This window comes from Amphibalanus amphitrite, unplaced genomic scaffold (assembly GCF_019059575.1).
Source record: "Amphibalanus amphitrite isolate SeventyFive unplaced genomic scaffold, NRLGWU_Aamphi_draft 000000F_arrow, whole genome shotgun sequence".
NCBI lineage: Eukaryota > Metazoa > Arthropoda > Thecostraca > Balanomorpha > Balanidae > Amphibalanus > Amphibalanus amphitrite.
This window is the reverse complement of record NW_024881498.1, coordinates 2477519-2494581: the sequence shown is the minus strand read 5'-3', so window position 1 is coordinate 2494581 and position 17063 is coordinate 2477519.

Here is a 17063-nt window from a genome sequence, read left to right as displayed (position 1 = left end):
CGGAGGGAGCTGTGTGACGTGTTGCTATGTGGTCGGAGGGAGCTGTCTGACGTGTCGCTCTGTGGTCGGAAGGAGCTGTCTGACGTGTCGCTATGTGGTCGGAGGGAGCTGTCTGACGTGTCGCTCTGTGGTCGGAGGGAGCTGTCTGACGTGTCGCTATGTGGTCGGAGGGAGCTGTCTGACGTGTCGCTCTGTTGGCGGAGGGAGCTGTCTGACGTGTCGCTCTATGGCCAAAGGGAGCTGTGTGACGTGTCGCTATGTGGTCGGAGGGAGCTGTCTGACGTGTCGCTCTGTGGTCGGAAGGAGCTGTCTGACGTGCTGCTCTGTGGTCGGAGGGTGCTGACGTGTCACTCTGCAGTGGTCGGAGGGAGCTGTCTGACGTGTCGCTCTGTGGTCGGAGGGAGCTGTCTGACGTGTCGCTCTGTGGTCGGAGGGAGCTGTCTGACGTGTCGCTCTGTGGTTGGAGGGTGCTGACGTGTCACTCTGTGGTCGGAGGGAGCTGTCTGACGTGTCGCTCTGTGGTCGGAGGGAGCTGTCTGACGTGTCGCTCTGTGGTCGGAGGGGGCTGTCTGACGTGTCGCTCTCTTGTCGGAGGGAGCTGTCTGACGTGTCGCTCTGTGGTCGGAGGGAGCTGTCTGACGTGTCGCTCTGTGGTCGGAGGGAGCTGTCTGACGTGTCGCTCTGTGTTCGGAGGGAGCTGCCTGACGTGTCGCTCTGTTGTCGGAGGGAGCTGTCTGACGTGTCGCTCTGTGGTCGGAGGGAGCTGTGTGACGTGTCGCTCTGTGGTCGGAGGGAGCTGTGTGACGTGTCGCTCTGTGGTCGGAGGGAGCTGTCTGACGTGTCGCTCTGTGGTCGGAGGGAGCTGTCTGACGTGTCGCTCTGTGGTCGGAGGGAGCTGTCTGACGTGTCCGCTCTGTAGTCAGGTCGGAGTGAGCTGTTTGACGTGTCGCTCTGTGGCCAAAGGGAACTGTGTGACGTGTCGCTATGTGGTCGGAGGGAGCTGTCTGACGTGTCGCTCTGTGGTCGGAAGGAGCTGTCTGACGTGCTGCTCTGTGGTCAGAGGGTGCTGACGTGTCACTCTGCAGTGGTCGGAGGGAGCTGTCTGACGTGTCGCTCTGTGGTCGGAGGGAGCTGTCTGACGTGTCGCTCTGTGGTCGGAGGGAGCTGTCTGACGTGTCGCTCTCTTGTCGGAGGGAGCTGTCAGACGTGTCGCTCTGTGGCCAAAGGGAGCTGTGTGACGTGTCGCTATGTGGTCGGAGGGAGCTGTCTGACGTGTCGCTCTGTGGTCGGAGGGAGCTGTCTGACGTGCCGCTCTGTGGTCGGAGGGAGCTGTCTGACGTGTCGCTCTGTGGTCGGAGGGAGCTGTCTGACGTGTCGCTCTGTGGTCGGAAGGAGCTGTCTGACGTGCCGCTCTGTGGTCGGAGGGTGCTGACGTGTCACTCTGCAGTGGTCAGAGGGAGCTGTCTGACGTATCGCTCTGTTGTCTGAGGGAGCTGTCTGACGTGTCGCTCTGTGGCCAAAGGGAGCTGTGTGACGTGTCGCTCTGTGGTCGGAGGGAGCTGTCTGACGTGTCGCTCTGTGGTCGGAGGGAGCTGTCTGACGTGTCGCTCTGTGGTCGGAGGGAGCTGTCTGACGTGTCGTTCTGTGGTCGGAGGGAGCTGTCTGACGTGTCGCTCTGTGGTTGGAGGGAGCTGTGTGACGTGTCGCTCTGTGGTCGGAGGGAGCTGTGTGACGTGTCGCTATGTGGTCGGAGGGAGCTGTCTGACGTGTCGCTCTGTGGTCGGAAGGAGCTGTCTGACGTGTCGCTATGTGGTCGGAGGGAGCTGTCTGACGTGTCGCTCTGTGGTCGGAGGGAGTTGTCTGACGTGTCGCTATGTGGTCGGAGGGAGCTGTCTGACGTGTCGCTCTGTTGTCGGAGGGAGCTGTCTGACGTGTCGCTCTGTGGCCAAAGGGAGCTGTGTGACGTGTCGCTATGTGGTCGGAGGGAGCTGTCTGACGTGTCGCTCTGTGGTCGGAAGGAGCTGTCTGACGTGCTGCTCTGTGGTCGGAGGGTGCTGACGTGTCACTCTGCAGTGGTCGGAGGGAGCTGTCTGACGTGTCGCTCTGTGGTCGGAGGGAGCTGTCTGACGTGTCGCTCTGTGGTCGGAGGGTGCTGACGTGTCACTCTGTGGTCGGAGGGAGCTGTCTGACGTGTCGCTCTCTTGTCGGAGGGAGCTGTCTGACGTGTCGCTCTGTGGTCGGAGGGAGTTGTCTGACGTGTCGCTCTGTGGTCGGAGGGAGCTGTCTGACGTGTCGCTCTGTGGTCGGAGGGAGCTGTCTGACGTGTCGCTCTGTGGTCGGAGGGAGCTGTCTGACGTGTCGCTCTGTGGTCGGAGGGGGCTGTCTGACGTGTCGCTCTCTTGTCGGAGGGAGCTGTCTGACGTGTCGCTCTGTGGTCGGAGGGAGCTGTCTGACGTGTCGCTCTGTGGTCGGAGGGAGCTGTCTGACGTGTCGCTCTGTGGTCGGAGGGAGCTGCCTGACGTGTCGCTCTGTTGTCGGAGGGAGCTGCCTGACGTGTCGCTCTGTTGTCGGAGGGAGCTGTCTGACGTGTCGCTCTGTTGTCGGAGGGAGCTGTCTGACGTGTCGCTCTGTGGCCAAAGGGAGCTGTGTGACGTGTCGCTATGTGGTCGGAGGGAGCTGTCTGACGTGTCGCTCTGTGGTCGGAAGGAGCTGTCTGACGTGCTGCTCTGTGGTCGGAGGGTGCTGACGTGTCACTCTGCAGTGGTCGGAGGGAGCTGTCTGACGTGTCGCTCTGTGGTCGGAGGGAGCTGTCTGACGTGTCGCTCTGTGGTCGGAGGGAGCTGTCTGACGTGTCGCTCTGTGGTCGGAGGGTGCTGACGTGTCACTCTGTGGTCGGAGGGAGCTGTCTGACGTGTCGCTCTGTGGTCGGAGGGAGCTGTCTGACGTGTCGCTCTGTGGTCGGAGGGAGTTGTCTGACGTGTCGCTCTGTGGTCGGAGGGAGCTGTCTGACGTGTCGCTCTGTGATCGGAGGGAGCTGTCTGACGTGTCGCTCTGTGGTCGGAGGGAGCTGTCTGACGTGTCGCTCTGTGGTCGGAGGGGGCTGTCTGACGTGTCGCTCTCTTGTCGGAGGGAGCTGTCTGACGTGTCGCTCTGTGGTCGGAGGGAGCTGTCTGACGTGTCGCTCTGTGGTCGAAGGGAGCTGTCTGACGTGTCGCTCTGTGGTCGGAAGGAGCTGTCTGACGTGCTGCTCTGTGGTCGGAGGGTGCTGACGTGTCACTCTGCAGTGGTCGGAGGGAGCTGTCTGACGTGTCGCTCTGTGGTCGGAGGGAGCTGTCTGACGTGTCGCTCTGTGGTCGGAGGGAGCTGTCTGACGTGTCGCTCTGTGGTCGGAGGGTGCTGACGTGTCACTCTGTGGTCGGAGGGAGCTGTCTGACGTGTCGCTCTCTTGTCGGAGGGAGCTGTCTGACGTGTCGCTCTGTGGTCGGAGGGAGTTGTCTGACGTGTCGCTCTGTGGTCGGAGGGAGCTGTCTGACGTGTCGCTCTGTGGTCGGAGGGAGCTGTCTGACGTGTCGCTCTGTGGTCGGAGGGAGCTGTCTGACGTGTCGCTCTGTGGTCGGAGCGAGCTGTCTGACGTGTCGCTCTGTGGTCGGAGGGGGCTGTCTGACGTGTCGCTCTCTTGTCGGAGGGAGCTGTCTGACGTGTCGCTCTGTGGTCGGAGGGAGCTGTCTGACGTGTCGCTCTGTGGTCGGAGGGAGCTGTCTGACGTGTCGCTCTGTGGTCGGAAGGAGCTGTCTGACGTGCTGCTCTGTGGTCGGAGGGTGCTGACGTGTCACTCTGCAGTGGTCGGAGGGAGCTGTCTGACGTGTCGCTCTGTGGTCGGAGGGAGCTGTCTGACGTGTCGCTCTGTGGTCGGAGGGAGCTGTCTGACGTGTCGCTCTGTGGTCGGAGGGTGCTGACGTGTCACTCTGTGGTCGGAGGGAGCTGTCTGACGTGTCGCTCTCTTGTCGGAGGGAGCTGTCTGACGTGTCGCTCTGTGGTCGGAGGGAGTTGTCTGACGTGTCGCTCTGTGGTCGGAGGGAGCTGTCTGACGTGTCGCTCTGTGGTCGGAGGGTGCTGACGTGTCACTCTGCAGTGGTCGGAGGGAGCTGTCTGACGTGTCGCTCTGTGGTCGGAGGGAGCTGTCTGACGTGTCGCTCTGTGGTCGGAGGGGGCTGTCTGACGTGTCGCTCTCTTGTCGGAGGGAGCTGTCTGACGTGTCGCTCTGTGGTCGGAGGGAGCTGTCTGACGTGTCGCTCTGTGGTCGGAGGGAGCTGTCTGACGTGTCGCTCTGTGGTCGGAGGGAGCTGCCTGACGTGTCGCTCTGTTGTCGGAGGGAGCTGCCTGACGTGTCGCTCTGTTGTCGGAGGGAGCTGTCTGACGTGTCGCTCTGTTGTCGGAGGGAGCTGTCTGACGTGTCGCTCTGTGGCCAAAGGGAGCTGTGTGACGTGTCGCTATGTGGTCGGAGGGAGCTGTCTGACGTGTCGCTCTGTGGTCGGAAGGAGCTGTCTGACGTGCTGCTCTGTGGTCGGAGGGTGCTGACGTGTCACTCTGCAGTGGTCGGAGGGAGCTGTCTGACGTGTCGCTCTGTGGTCGGAGGGAGCTGTCTGACGTGTCGCTCTGTGGTCGGAGGGAGCTGTCTGACGTGTCGCTCTGTGGTCGGAGGGTGCTGACGTGTCACTCTGTGGTCGGAGGGAGCTGTCTGACGTGTCGCTCTGTGGTCGGAGGGAGCTGTCTGACGTGTCGCTCTGTGGTCGGAGGGAGTTGTCTGACGTGTCGCTCTGTGGTCGGAGGGAGCTGTCTGACGTGTCGCTCTGTGATCGGAGGGAGCTGTCTGACGTGTCGCTCTGTGGTCGGAGGGAGCTGTCTGACGTGTCGCTCTGTGGTCGGAGGGGGCTGTCTGACGTGTCGCTCTCTTGTCGGAGGGAGCTGTCTGACGTGTCGCTCTGTGGTCGGAGGGAGCTGTCTGACGTGTCGCTCTGTGGTCGGAGGGAGCTGTCTGACGTGTCGCTCTGTGGTCGGAAGGAGCTGTCTGACGTGCTGCTCTGTGGTCGGAGGGTGCTGACGTGTCACTCTGCAGTGGTCGGAGGGAGCTGTCTGACGTGTCGCTCTGTGGTCGGAGGGAGCTGTCTGACGTGTCGCTCTGTGGTCGGAGGGAGCTGTCTGACGTGTCGCTCTGTGGTCGGAGGGTGCTGACGTGTCACTCTGTGGTCGGAGGGAGCTGTCTGACGTGTCGCTCTCTTGTCGGAGGGAGCTGTCTGACGTGTCGCTCTGTGGTCGGAGGGAGTTGTCTGACGTGTCGCTCTGTGGTCGGAGGGAGCTGTCTGACGTGTCGCTCTGTGGTCGGAGGGAGCTGTCTGACGTGTCGCTCTGTGGTCGGAGGGAGCTGTCTGACGTGTCGCTCTGTGGTCGGAGCGAGCTGTCTGACGTGTCGCTCTGTGGTCGGAGGGGGCTGTCTGACGTGTCGCTCTCTTGTCGGAGGGAGCTGTCTGACGTGTCGCTCTGTGGTCGGAGGGAGCTGTCTGACGTGTCGCTCTGTGGTCGGAGGGAGCTGTCTGACGTGTCGCTCTGTGGTCGGAAGGAGCTGTCTGACGTGCTGCTCTGTGGTCGGAGGGTGCTGACGTGTCACTCTGCAGTGGTCGGAGGGAGCTGTCTGACGTGTCGCTCTGTGGTCGGAGGGAGCTGTCTGACGTGTCGCTCTGTGGTCGGAGGGAGCTGTCTGACGTGTCGCTCTGTGGTCGGAGGGTGCTGACGTGTCACTCTGTGGTCGGAGGGAGCTGTCTGACGTGTCGCTCTCTTGTCGGAGGGAGCTGTCTGACGTGTCGCTCTGTGGTCGGAGGGAGTTGTCTGACGTGTCGCTCTGTGGTCGGAGGGAGCTGTCTGACGTGTCGCTCTGTGGTCGGAGGGAGCTGTCTGACGTGTCGCTCTGTGGTCGGAGGGAGCTGTCTGACGTGTCGCTCTGTGGTCGGAGGGGGCTGTCTGACGTGTCGCTCTCTTGTCGGAGGGAGCTGTCTGACGTGTCGCTCTGTGGCCAAAGGGAGCTGTGTGACGTGTCGCTATGTGGTCGGAGGGAGCTGTCTGACGTGTCGCTCTGTGGTCGGAAGGAGCTGTCTGACGTGCTGCTCTGTGGTCGGAGGGTGCTGACGTGTCACTCTGCAGTGGTCGGAGGGAGCTGTCTGACGTGTCGCTCTGTGGTCGGAGGGAGCTGTCTGACGTGTCGCTCTGTGGTCGGAGGGAGCTGTCTGACGTGTCGCTCTGTGGTCGGAGGGTGCTGACGTGTCACTCTGTGGTCGGAGGGAGCTGTCTGACGTGTCGCTCTCTTGTCGGAGGGAGCTGTCTGACGTGTCGCTCTGTGGTCGGAGGGAGTTGTCTGACGTGTCGCTCTGTGGTCGGAGGGAGCTGTCTGACGTGTCGCTCTGTGGTCGGAGGGAGCTGTCTGACGTGTCGCTCTGTGGTCGGAGGGAGCTGTCTGACGTGTCGCTCTGTGGTCGGAGGGGGCTGTCTGACGTGTCGCTCTCTTGTCGGAGGGAGCTGTCTGACGTGTCGCTCTGTGGTCGGAGGGAGCTGTCTGACGTGTCGCTCTGTGGTCGGAGGGAGCTGTCTGACGTGTCGCTCTGTGGTCGGAGGGAGCTGCCTGACGTGTCGCTCTGTTGTCGGAGGGAGCTGCCTGACGTGTCGCTCTGTTGTCGGAGGGAGCTGTCTGACGTGTCGCTCTGTTGTCGGAGGGAGCTGTCTGACGTGTCGCTCTGTGGCCAAAGGGAGCTGTGTGACGTGTCGCTATGTGGTCGGAGGGAGCTGTCTGACGTGTCGCTCTGTGGTCGGAAGGAGCTGTCTGACGTGCTGCTCTGTGGTCGGAGGGTGCTGACGTGTCACTCTGCAGTGGTCGGAGGGAGCTGTCTGACGTGTCGCTCTGTGGTCGGAGGGAGCTGTCTGACGTGTCGCTCTGTGGTCGGAGGGAGCTGTCTGACGTGTCGCTCTGTGGTCGGAGGGTGCTGACGTGTCACTCTGTGGTCGGAGGGAGCTGTCTGACGTGTCGCTCTGTGGTCGGAGGGAGCTGTCTGACGTGTCGCTCTGTGGTCGGAGGGAGTTGTCTGACGTGTCGCTCTGTGGTCGGAGGGAGCTGTCTGACGTGTCGCTCTGTGGTCGGAGGGAGCTGTCTGACGTGTCGCTCTGTGGTCGGAGGGAGCTGTCTGACGTGTCGCTCTGTGGTCGGAGGGGGCTGTCTGACGTGTCGCTCTCTTGTCGGAGGGAGCTGTCTGACGTGTCGCTCTGTGGTCGGAGGGAGCTGTCTGACGTGTCGCTCTGTGGTCGGAGGGAGCTGTCTGACGTGTCGCTCTGTGGTCGGAGGGAGCTGCCTGACGTGTCGCTCTGTTGTCGGAGGGAGCTGTCTGACGTGTCGCTCTGTGGTCGGAGGGAGCTGTGTGACGTGTCGCTCTGTGGTCGGAGGGAGCTGTGTGACGTGTCGCTCCGTGGTCGGAGGGAGCTGTCTGACGTGTCGCTCTGTGGTCGGAGGGAGCTGTCTGACGTGTCGCTCTGTGGTCGGAGGGAGCTGTCTGACGTGTCCGCTCTGTAGTCAGGTCGGAGGGAGCTGTCTGACGTGTCGCTCTGTGGTCGGAGGGAGCTGTGTGACTTGTCACTGTGGTCGGAGGGAGCTGTCTGACGTGTCGCTCTGTGGTCGGAAGGAGCTGTCTGACGTGTCGCTCTGTGGTCGGAAGGAGCTGTCTGACGTGTCGCTCTGTTGTCGGAGGGAGCTGTGTGACGTGTCGCTCCGTGGTCGGAGGGAGCTGTCTGACGTGTCGCTCTGTGGTCGGAGGGAGCTGTCAGACGTGTCGCTCTGTGGCCAAAGGGAGCTGTGTGACGTGTCGCTATGTGGTCGGAGGGAGCTGTCTGACGTGTCGCTCTGTGGTCGGAGGGAGCTGTCTGACGTGCCGCTCTGTGGTCGGAGGGTGCTGACGTGTCACTCTGCAGTGGTCGGAGGGAGCTGTCTGACGTGTCGCTCTGTGGTCGGAGGGAGCTGCCTGACGTGTCGCTCTGTGGTCGGAGGGAGCTGTGTGACGTGTCGCTCTGTGGTCGGAGGGAGCTGTCTGACGTGTCGCTCTGTGGTCGGAGGGAGCTGTCTGACGTTTCGCTCTGTGGTCGGAGGGAGCTGTGTGACGTGTCGCTCTGTGGTCGGAGGGAGCTGTGTGACGTGTCGCTCTGTGGTCGGAGGGAGCTGTCTGACGTGTCGCTCTGTGGTCGGAGGGTGCTGAGGTGTCGCTCTGTGGTCGGAGGGAGTTGTCTGACGTGTCGCTCTGTGGTCGGAGGGAGCTGTCTGACGTGTCGCTGTGCAGTGGTCGGAGGGAGCTGTCTGACGTGTCGCTCTGTGGTCGGAGGGAGCTGTCTGACGTGTCGCTCTGTGGTCGGAGGGAGCTGTCTGACGTGTCGCTCTGTAGTCGGAGGGAGCTGTCTGACGTGTCGCTCTGTTGTCGGAGGGAGCTGTCTGACGTGTCGCTCTGTGGTCGGAGGGAGCTGTCTGACGTGTCGCTCTGTTGTCGGAGGGAGCTGTCTGACGTGTCGCTCTGTATCCAGGGTCGGAGGGAGCTGTCGACGCCGCTCCGCCAGGTGCCCGTGACGCCCCAGACGGCCTCGGAGCTGGTGCGGCTAGCGCTGCGGCCGGCCGACGCCGACTCGGACGCCGACAGCGACGTCGGCGACGAGCACGACGAGCACCTGGTGGGTGAGGGAGCAGGGGCCGCTGATCAGCTGACCAGATGGGGGATGGGGTGCTGATCGGCTGACGGCCAGATGGGGGTGCTGATCAGCTGACGACCAGGGGAGATGCCGATCGGGTTACACAAAAGATACAGAGTATGCCCGGGGCAGGTGTGAATGGCGATGGCGACAAAAGCCCATGAGCATTGAGCATACTTTGTTGATAGAACCATTTGTAAATTTGGCGCTGTTGGGAAGCTTTGTCCGTGCCCGGGCTGCTCCCCTGAGTGCCGCCATGTATAATGTATAGTCTCTCTTGGAAGTATTGCTAAACTGTGAAAGGAAGCACGTCCGGTGAACCAACGGCTAAAATCGGTTCGACCCTCGCTCAGCCCTTCCTCCGCGACATCCTCATCAATCCCCCAGGTCAATTCGTTCAATGACTCAAACTAGCAGTCCTCCCTCGGTTGGGCTTGACGGCACCGTCGCATTGTGGTGCGGTGCTTTCGAGAGAGAATTTACCGTGCGCCGGATGACGGAGCTGTGTGTGCCCCCGGTGATACTGCAGCTGTGTGCTGTCTCGATAATACTGCGGCTGTGTGCCCCCGGTGCTACTGCGGCTGTGTGCCCCCGGTGCTACTGCGGCTGTGTGCCCCCGGTAATACTGCGACTGTGTGCTGTCTCGATAATACTGCGGCTGTGTGCCCCCGGTAATACTGCGACTGTGTGTGTGCCGCCCTGTACCGCTGTGTGTGTCCCCGGTGATAGGTACTGCGGCTGTGTGCTGTCTCGGTAATACTGCGGCTGTGTGCTGTCTGGGTAATACTGCGGCTGTGTGCTGTCTCGGTGTTGCCGCTGTGTCTGTGTGTGCCGCCCTGCACCGGGTGTCTGCCCCCGGTGACGCCGCTGTGTGTGTGCCTCCCTTCCCCCGGTGACGCCGCTGTGTGTGCCTCCCTTCCCCCGGTGACGCCGCTCTGTGTGCCTCCCTTCCCCCGGTGACGCCGCTGTATGTGCCTCCCTTCCCCCGGTGACGCCGCTGTGTGTGCCTCCCTTCCCCCGGTGACGCCGCTGTATGTGTGCCGCCGCCAGTCGGAGTCGCTGCTGGAGCGGCTCGAGCAGTGCGAGCTGTTCGAGCTCACCACCGCCGAGCGGCTCGAGGTGCTGCGCGTGCTCGTGCACCGGCTGCTCGACACCGATTCTCTGGCCGACCGGCACCGCGAGCTCTGCCTGCGCAGGGACGCCATCGCGCGCGACCTGAAGGCCCAGCGCAAGGAGGAGGAGGCGGCGGCGACGGCGGCCGCGGCCCCCCAGCCGGCCGCCGCCGCAGCCGGCGCCGAGGCCGGCCACCCGGAGAGCCCGGCGCCGGCAGCGCCGCCGGCCGACGGCGCCGACACCTCCATCGGAGACGGAGACGACCTCGCCTCGAGAACCAAACGGTCCCGGAGAAACCTGGAGCAGGCGCGCCGCGAACGCGAGGAGCGCGAGCGAGAGAAACGGGAGAGGTGAGCTGGCCACTGCGACAGTGGTAGTCGGTGGGGGCTACTGCTTTATCCTAATAATGAGATAAGTAAGGGGGCGCATAGCTCTCACGGGCCGAATAACTCCATTTTAGCCTCTTTGTGGAGTCTAATGCTATGCTATTCGCGGTACTGCTAAATCCGTGTTGACTTTGCGATGCGGGACGGATATTTCGAGTAATTAATTAACGCAGCGTCCCGTTCAGTTCAGATCGCTGTCGTGCGTTGCGACTCGTTGTGTCCTTGTGGATGGTCAGTGTCCGACCGACGTCCGTCCGTCCGACAGGCGTGAGAAGGAGCTGGAGGCGGAGCGGAAGGCGCTGGCCGAGGCGGCGCTGGCGCGCGAGTACCAGTCACTGAAGGCGGAGGCGGCGCGCGTGCTGCGCCGGGCGCCACTCGGCCGGGACCGGCACCACCGGCGCTACTGGCTGCTGGACAGCCTGCCGGACGGTCTGTACGTGGAGGCCGGCTGGGCGGACCGCCAGACCACCGAGTACCGCGTGCAGCCGGCCACCGACCACCACACGTCCTCTGACGAGGACGACCAGCCGCTCACCGTCGTACAGCGGCGCAGCCTGCTCGAAAAGGACCAGGTCAGCTGCCAACTTATCCTGGGTCAGCCCGCCGGTCGGTTTGGGGAGTTGTGGGACCTTCTCTAGGAAATGGATGAAATGTTGCGCTTAGCTTTCTTCGATCTATGTATATTGTTTATGGTATGAATCATCGCTTCACTGCATGCCTATTCACTGTTCGGTGAGCGTGTCTGTGCTCCCCTTCTCTGCCGACTGACGTGCCCCGGCGGCCGGGCAGACGACGGTGCCGGAGCCGGCCGAGAACCGCTGGTTCTGCTATACCACCCTGCCGGAGCTGGAGCAGCTCCGCGCCGCCCTGGCGCTCAAGGGCGAGCGCGAGGCGGCGCTGCGCGAGGCGCTGGCGGCTCACGACGAGCGGCTGCGCACCGCGCTGGCGGCCAAACCGTGAGTGGGCGGCGCCGCCGAGCCGCGGGAACTAGCGGGCGCTATGGCCGTTATTGTACGCAATTCTTTTGATACAGTGCTGCAGCGCTGATGTTATTTCATCATTTTAGGCTAGCTGTTATGCATAGAAAACGGCTTTCATATGAGTCATTGACCACAAAACTTTTAAGTCGGCTTGCTTTTTGGCATTTGAGGCTGTACATAATGTGATGTAGTGGCTATCAAGTTAGTTCCTTTAAAAGTTTTCGTAGAAGTTAAGTTCCAGCCTAGGTCCTTCGTTTACGTGGCGTTTGTTTTGCAGTGAACCAGTACCTGAAAAGACGAGTTTGACGGAGGCCACACCTTCCGCCGAGCCTGCGAAGAATACTCGAACGACCCCCACCAAGCCGGAAACGTCTGCTGAAACAGGCGACGTCGAGGCGGGTGCGGTCAAGGCCCCGGCCGAGGCCGGCGTTGATTCTGACAACAAGACGGATGTGAAGGTGGAGGCGGACGCGAATGCCAACACAGAGTCTGTCCGGGAAAGCAGAACGGAGCCCGATGAGCCCAGGCCCCGGACGGACCCGGAGCCGGAGGCGGAGGCCCGGGTGGACTCCGGGGCGGCCGGCAGCGCCGGAGCGGCGGCGGCGGCTGACCAGGAGGAGGCCGGCGGCTACCAGTTCCTCATCTCCACGCTGAAGGAGGACATTCTGGGCATCGAGGAGGAGCTGTCGGCCGGCTGGCTGGGCGCCGTGCCCGAGCCGGCCGAGTGGGCCGAGCGTGTGCTGGCGGCCGAGACGGCCGACCGGCTGGGCGCCGCCGTGCTCGAGTGCGAGCGCCACATCCGGCGCGACGTGCTGCAGGGTCCGCTGGCGGCCGGCGGCCAGCGCTGGGCGGACGCCGTGCGCGCCTGCCGCACTCTCTCCCGGCTGCACGTGCTGGTCGGCCTGCTGGACTCGGCCATCCGCTGGGACCTCTCCACCGCACAAAAGGTACGCACCTCTCCACCGCACGGGCCTCTCCACCGCACTAAAGGTACGCACCTTCCACCGCACAAAAGGTACGGGCCTCTCCACCGCACAAAAGGTACGGACCTCTCCGCCGCACTAAAGTATAGGGTGCGGCAAAAGGTTTGATATCTCACAAATCGTCCCCTCCTTTCAATGAAAGTAATGCAACAGATTCATTACAACGGTCATTATTTTCTCCATGAAACTGGGACAACGTGAGAACACCAGCAGGTATGCTGGGCACAAAGTTATGAGATGCTAAGGGCTGATGTTTGCCCAGGTTTACCTGAGCGCCTTTTCGAGCTGTCCGGGGTCGCTGGGTGGTTCAGGCTTGTGAAGCTCCTGCTGCACGATTCTCTGGGTTATTTTGATTGGAGTTAGGTTAGACCTGTTCCCTAGCCATGTGCCCTTCGCCCAGATATCGGATAGATGCTCTTGGTACAGCCCACCGCTAAAGTAATGTGTGGTTTTACCAATCTCAACAGATGGCTTTGACCGACGATTTTTAAATGCGGACTGATTGAAAAAAGAAGACGTCAATAGATAAAGTTGTAGCTGCAAGGGTGAAGATACATGTAAGCTACATTTAAAGTCTCGTTGCAGTCTAGCTAATCGTTCCTAGGCTTCAGAAGCAGATCATACCCATGACTGAAACCACACATTACTTCTGCTGTGGACTGTACCATCTCGAAGTTCTGGCAGACCGATGAGCAGGAGCACCGTCCTGCATGAAAAGGCTGGCTGACCTGATATTCCGTTAATTTTGGTCCTACATGAGTTTTATGGGCCTTCAATACGAGTGTGTCTCTCCAATACCGACGGAAAATTGTCCCAGACGCCTGATGATTCTGTCAAGTTTATCTTTTAGCCACCCTTTTTGCAGAGTGCTCGGAGTTCCTACGTGATTTTGTCGTAGCTGCTCACCATTCCGTACAGACTACAGTCGTACAAAAGCAACTGCAATGTAAACCGTCGCCAGTCTATGGGCGTCTTCACAGGTGCTAACGTAAGGGAGTGGGGTCGATCGGACCCCCAGCCAGTGCTGGAATTGTCGTTTCGTGTCTTGGTGCCGCGCGGAGAATAAAATCTCTCCGGAGAACCGACATTTGAGAACCGACGGAGAGACTTTAAGAAGTACCGACTGCAGCGCCAGATGTTTGGCTTACTAAATGTGACAAGTGATAAAAAGGTGTTACTCTAAATATTATTACTGCACATTTTAGATGTAATGATAGCAGTTTTCCATCACATGGGCCGGAAATTTCGGCTGCTGGAGTATAAGCTTGTAAAGGAGAGCGAACTCTTTTGGACCCAACTAGGACCTAAGAGGGTCTTTTTCCCAACACTAGGAAGCTAAAAAATCTCGCCAGACACACACAAGAGATTGGAATACGTTCGAGGTTAGGGGAGAGCGGGGAGAGTTGTATCATGTCCAAGTTGTATCAGGGCGAATTGTGCCAAACTTATCCAATGGATGGCGCTCGCGACACGACCAGCCGACGAGGTTTTCCGGGCGCCATCTTTCCCCGTTCTGTCTTGTGGCTGAGTGGACGCGTCTCGAGGTGAGAGCCGATTTTATGTTTTTTTAATGTCATTCTAAAAAAATAAGTTGCAAGAAAATGTGTGTTCTGGGCATTTAGATGTGCACGAATTTGAAAGATCTCCGTAGCGGTGGTGAGGGTAGGTTCTAAGGCTGCGTGAGTGAAAACGGATTTCTCCAGCTGTCCGCTGTTTTTTGAGCACGAGTATGTTTTTTCCAAGATGGCGGCTAGGTACATGTTGTATCAGAGCCGGGTGGGGTTTGTTGTAACATGTATGTATGTATGTATGTATGGGTATGTTGCTTTTGATCGCGAAAGCTAAGCCCTGGCTCGCGTTTGTAGGTAGCTAGTCAATGCTCGTTCCATTTCGGCACAATGTGTTGGCTTCTTTGCTCTTAACGGGCCACTTTTGCGTCTAGTCTGTTGATGTTTCGTTCGTTTCGATGTTTCGTTGGGATTGCATTGACCTAAGTTTGGTCTAATAAAGTGAAGTCTTTGAGCATACCTATACATTGTATTAACCCCATTTAATGTTGCTGTTATGTTCAAAACCAGTAGCAAGCACACTCCCTGAAACGTGAAATAGTGATACAAATTACCCCACCATGTGATACAACTCACCCAAGCCATGGGGCAAGTTGTATCAAAAACATTGTTCTATTCGGGAGATCGTAGAAGAAAAACTGGTAGAGGTAGCGGAAAAGTTACTTTGCACAAAAAAGCAGAAGAATCAAGGAAGGGGAAAGTATGGAAATAATGAGTTTATCACGGATAGTTACGAGGTTATGGGTCTCGGAGTAAAAACTGATACAACCCACCCCACTCCCTACTAGACGTCAGCTTAGATTGTTGACATGGCCTTGACCCTGAGATCCATCGAGAGCAAAGGTGAAGTATTACAATTACAACTGTGTTACGGCGGGCACAGTGGTTCTGCTTCGCCAAAGCATTACTGTCCGTTCCTAGTTGACATATGCCCTAAAATCACAAATCACCATCAGAATCGCCCTGTGCTGACACACGGTCCTAGGTGGGGCGGCTGCCGAGCCGTGACCCGGGCCGTGGACGCGATCGGCGCCCTTGTCCGATAGCCGCCGTCGTGGCCGGCGTGAAGGTCAATTGGCCGCCGTCGGCAGCGGTCGAGGGGATCACACGATAGACTATCGGCCGATATGTGTCGGCGATGAGCGCTACCGAATTAATCCCGATCGGCCGCTGCTATCGGCCTTTTAATGGGCGTCCTGACAATGACACGTCTGATGGAAACCTACTGCGCTGCCGAGTTCCGGCTGGGCCGATAGCTCCCTCAGCCGCCGCCGCAGCCCGCACACTCAGCGAGCAGTGTTTGTTGTGATTGGCACTATCGACGGGCAGAAACGCGGACATCGTAAAGAGATTATAGGCTTTATGTGAATCACACACAGGTGCGACTTATCGGGTGACTGGGATGTTAACCCGCGCCCCGTAGGGGGGGGGGGGAGGGCGAAACGGCCTCCCTGTCCTTTTCCGTCGATATCTCCTAAACGACTGCATCTATCGTCATCAAACTTTAAGAACCCCTCCGGGCATCAATTTTACACATTATTACCAATTTTTCCTAAGGCTACGATAGGTTGGCCACAAATGACGTCAGAATGACGTCATGTTCCGCCATTTTTTGACCCTAGAAAGGTTTTGCGGGAACAGCTATCAGGCCTACAGCTTTGCAGATACAGAAAAATGCTCTGACATGAAAGGTGTAGAATTACCAGGGCTATAAGGCTACTATCTCGGATTTTTTGAAATTTTTGGATTTTGACCGCCAAAAATAAAAAAGTAATACATATTTGGATTTTATGGCAAAAAATCCCAAAATGTTTTGGAATTTCGCAAAAAAAAAAACGGAATATAGGTTATAGTCTCTACCTTCTTTCATACGCATGCTGAATTTGAGATCGGTGCCTCTTTTTTGGCCAAGCTATGGCGAAAAAAACTTCAATATTGATTACGTCAAACTTTAAACTCAATTTTAAGCAATTCCAGACCACGTAGCGCAAAACAAAGACCACGATTAGACTCCCTGTGACGAGCTACATCGAATCGATGCGCATTTTATACGAGTGGCAGAGTCCGCTGATAGGCCTACGGGGCGCGGGTTAAGTCATTGGATGAGTGTATGTTTGTGATGACCCTGGCGCTGGTGTTCTCTGCGTCTGACCGCTCGGCTCTCTGTGCCGCCGCTGACCGGGCCGGCCGGCCGCTGCTCCCCAGAAATGCCGCGTGTGCCGGCGGCGTGGCGAGGGCGCGGTGGCGCTGTGCGCCGTCTGTAAGCAGCTCTACCACTGCAACTGCCTGCGGCCGGCGCTGCTCGAGGTGCCCGGCGCCGAGTGGCAGTGCTACGGCTGCCGGCCGGTGCCGCCGACGCCGCGCCACGGCCGCCGACAGCGCGCCCGCAGATACGTCGACGACGAGCCGCTCTACGAGGTAGGTCGGCCGTCCCTGCTGGCGCCCGTGCCGCCGGGCAGCCCGCGTGGGCCTCCTGTAAGCCGGCGTGCCCGCTGGTGGGGGGGGGGGGGGGGGGGGGGGCGGTGAATCCTCCTGCCGTCGGGAAGCTGTGCCAGTTGCGGGCATTGGCAGATGAAAATTCGCGTGTTGTTTCGGTCAAATCTTCAGGCATAAAACTCGTAAATGGGGGTGCAGGCAGACGGCTGGCATGTAGTAAACACCGAGTTGGACGCTGTGTGGCCCACCGGTGGTCAGTTGTGGTGTCAATTGAGCCACTACCCTGTCCTCTGCGCCGCACCGACTGTCCTCCCTCGCTCCGCAGGAGGAGGACGGGGAGGGGGAGGAGGAGGCGCCTCCCCCGAAAGAGGAGGAGTGCCGCGTCTGCGCCTCAGCGGACCAGGAGGACATGATTTTCTGCACCAAGTGTCCGGCCGCGTTCCACAAGACGTGCCACGAGCCGCCCATGCTGCTCCGCGTCCGGTGAGCTGCCCCGTGTAATTGCTCCGTCTGTGAGCTGCTCCGTGTAAATATCCGTCTGATGTGAGCCGCCCCGTGTAATTACTTCGTCTGCGAGCTGCTCTCTGTGTAATTTCTCCGTCTGCGAGCTGCTCTCTGTGTAATTGCTCCGTCTGCGAGCTGCTCCGTGTAAATACCCATCTGATGTTAGCTGTTTTATGTAAATGTCCGCCTGATGCGCGTTGTTCTGTGTAAATATCTGTCTGCTGTGGGCTGTTCTGTGTAAATTTCTTGTTGACGTGAGCACTAAGCTGCTCCTTGTCAATGTCCGTATGATTTGGGCTGCTTCGTGTAATTGTTCCGTCTGATGTG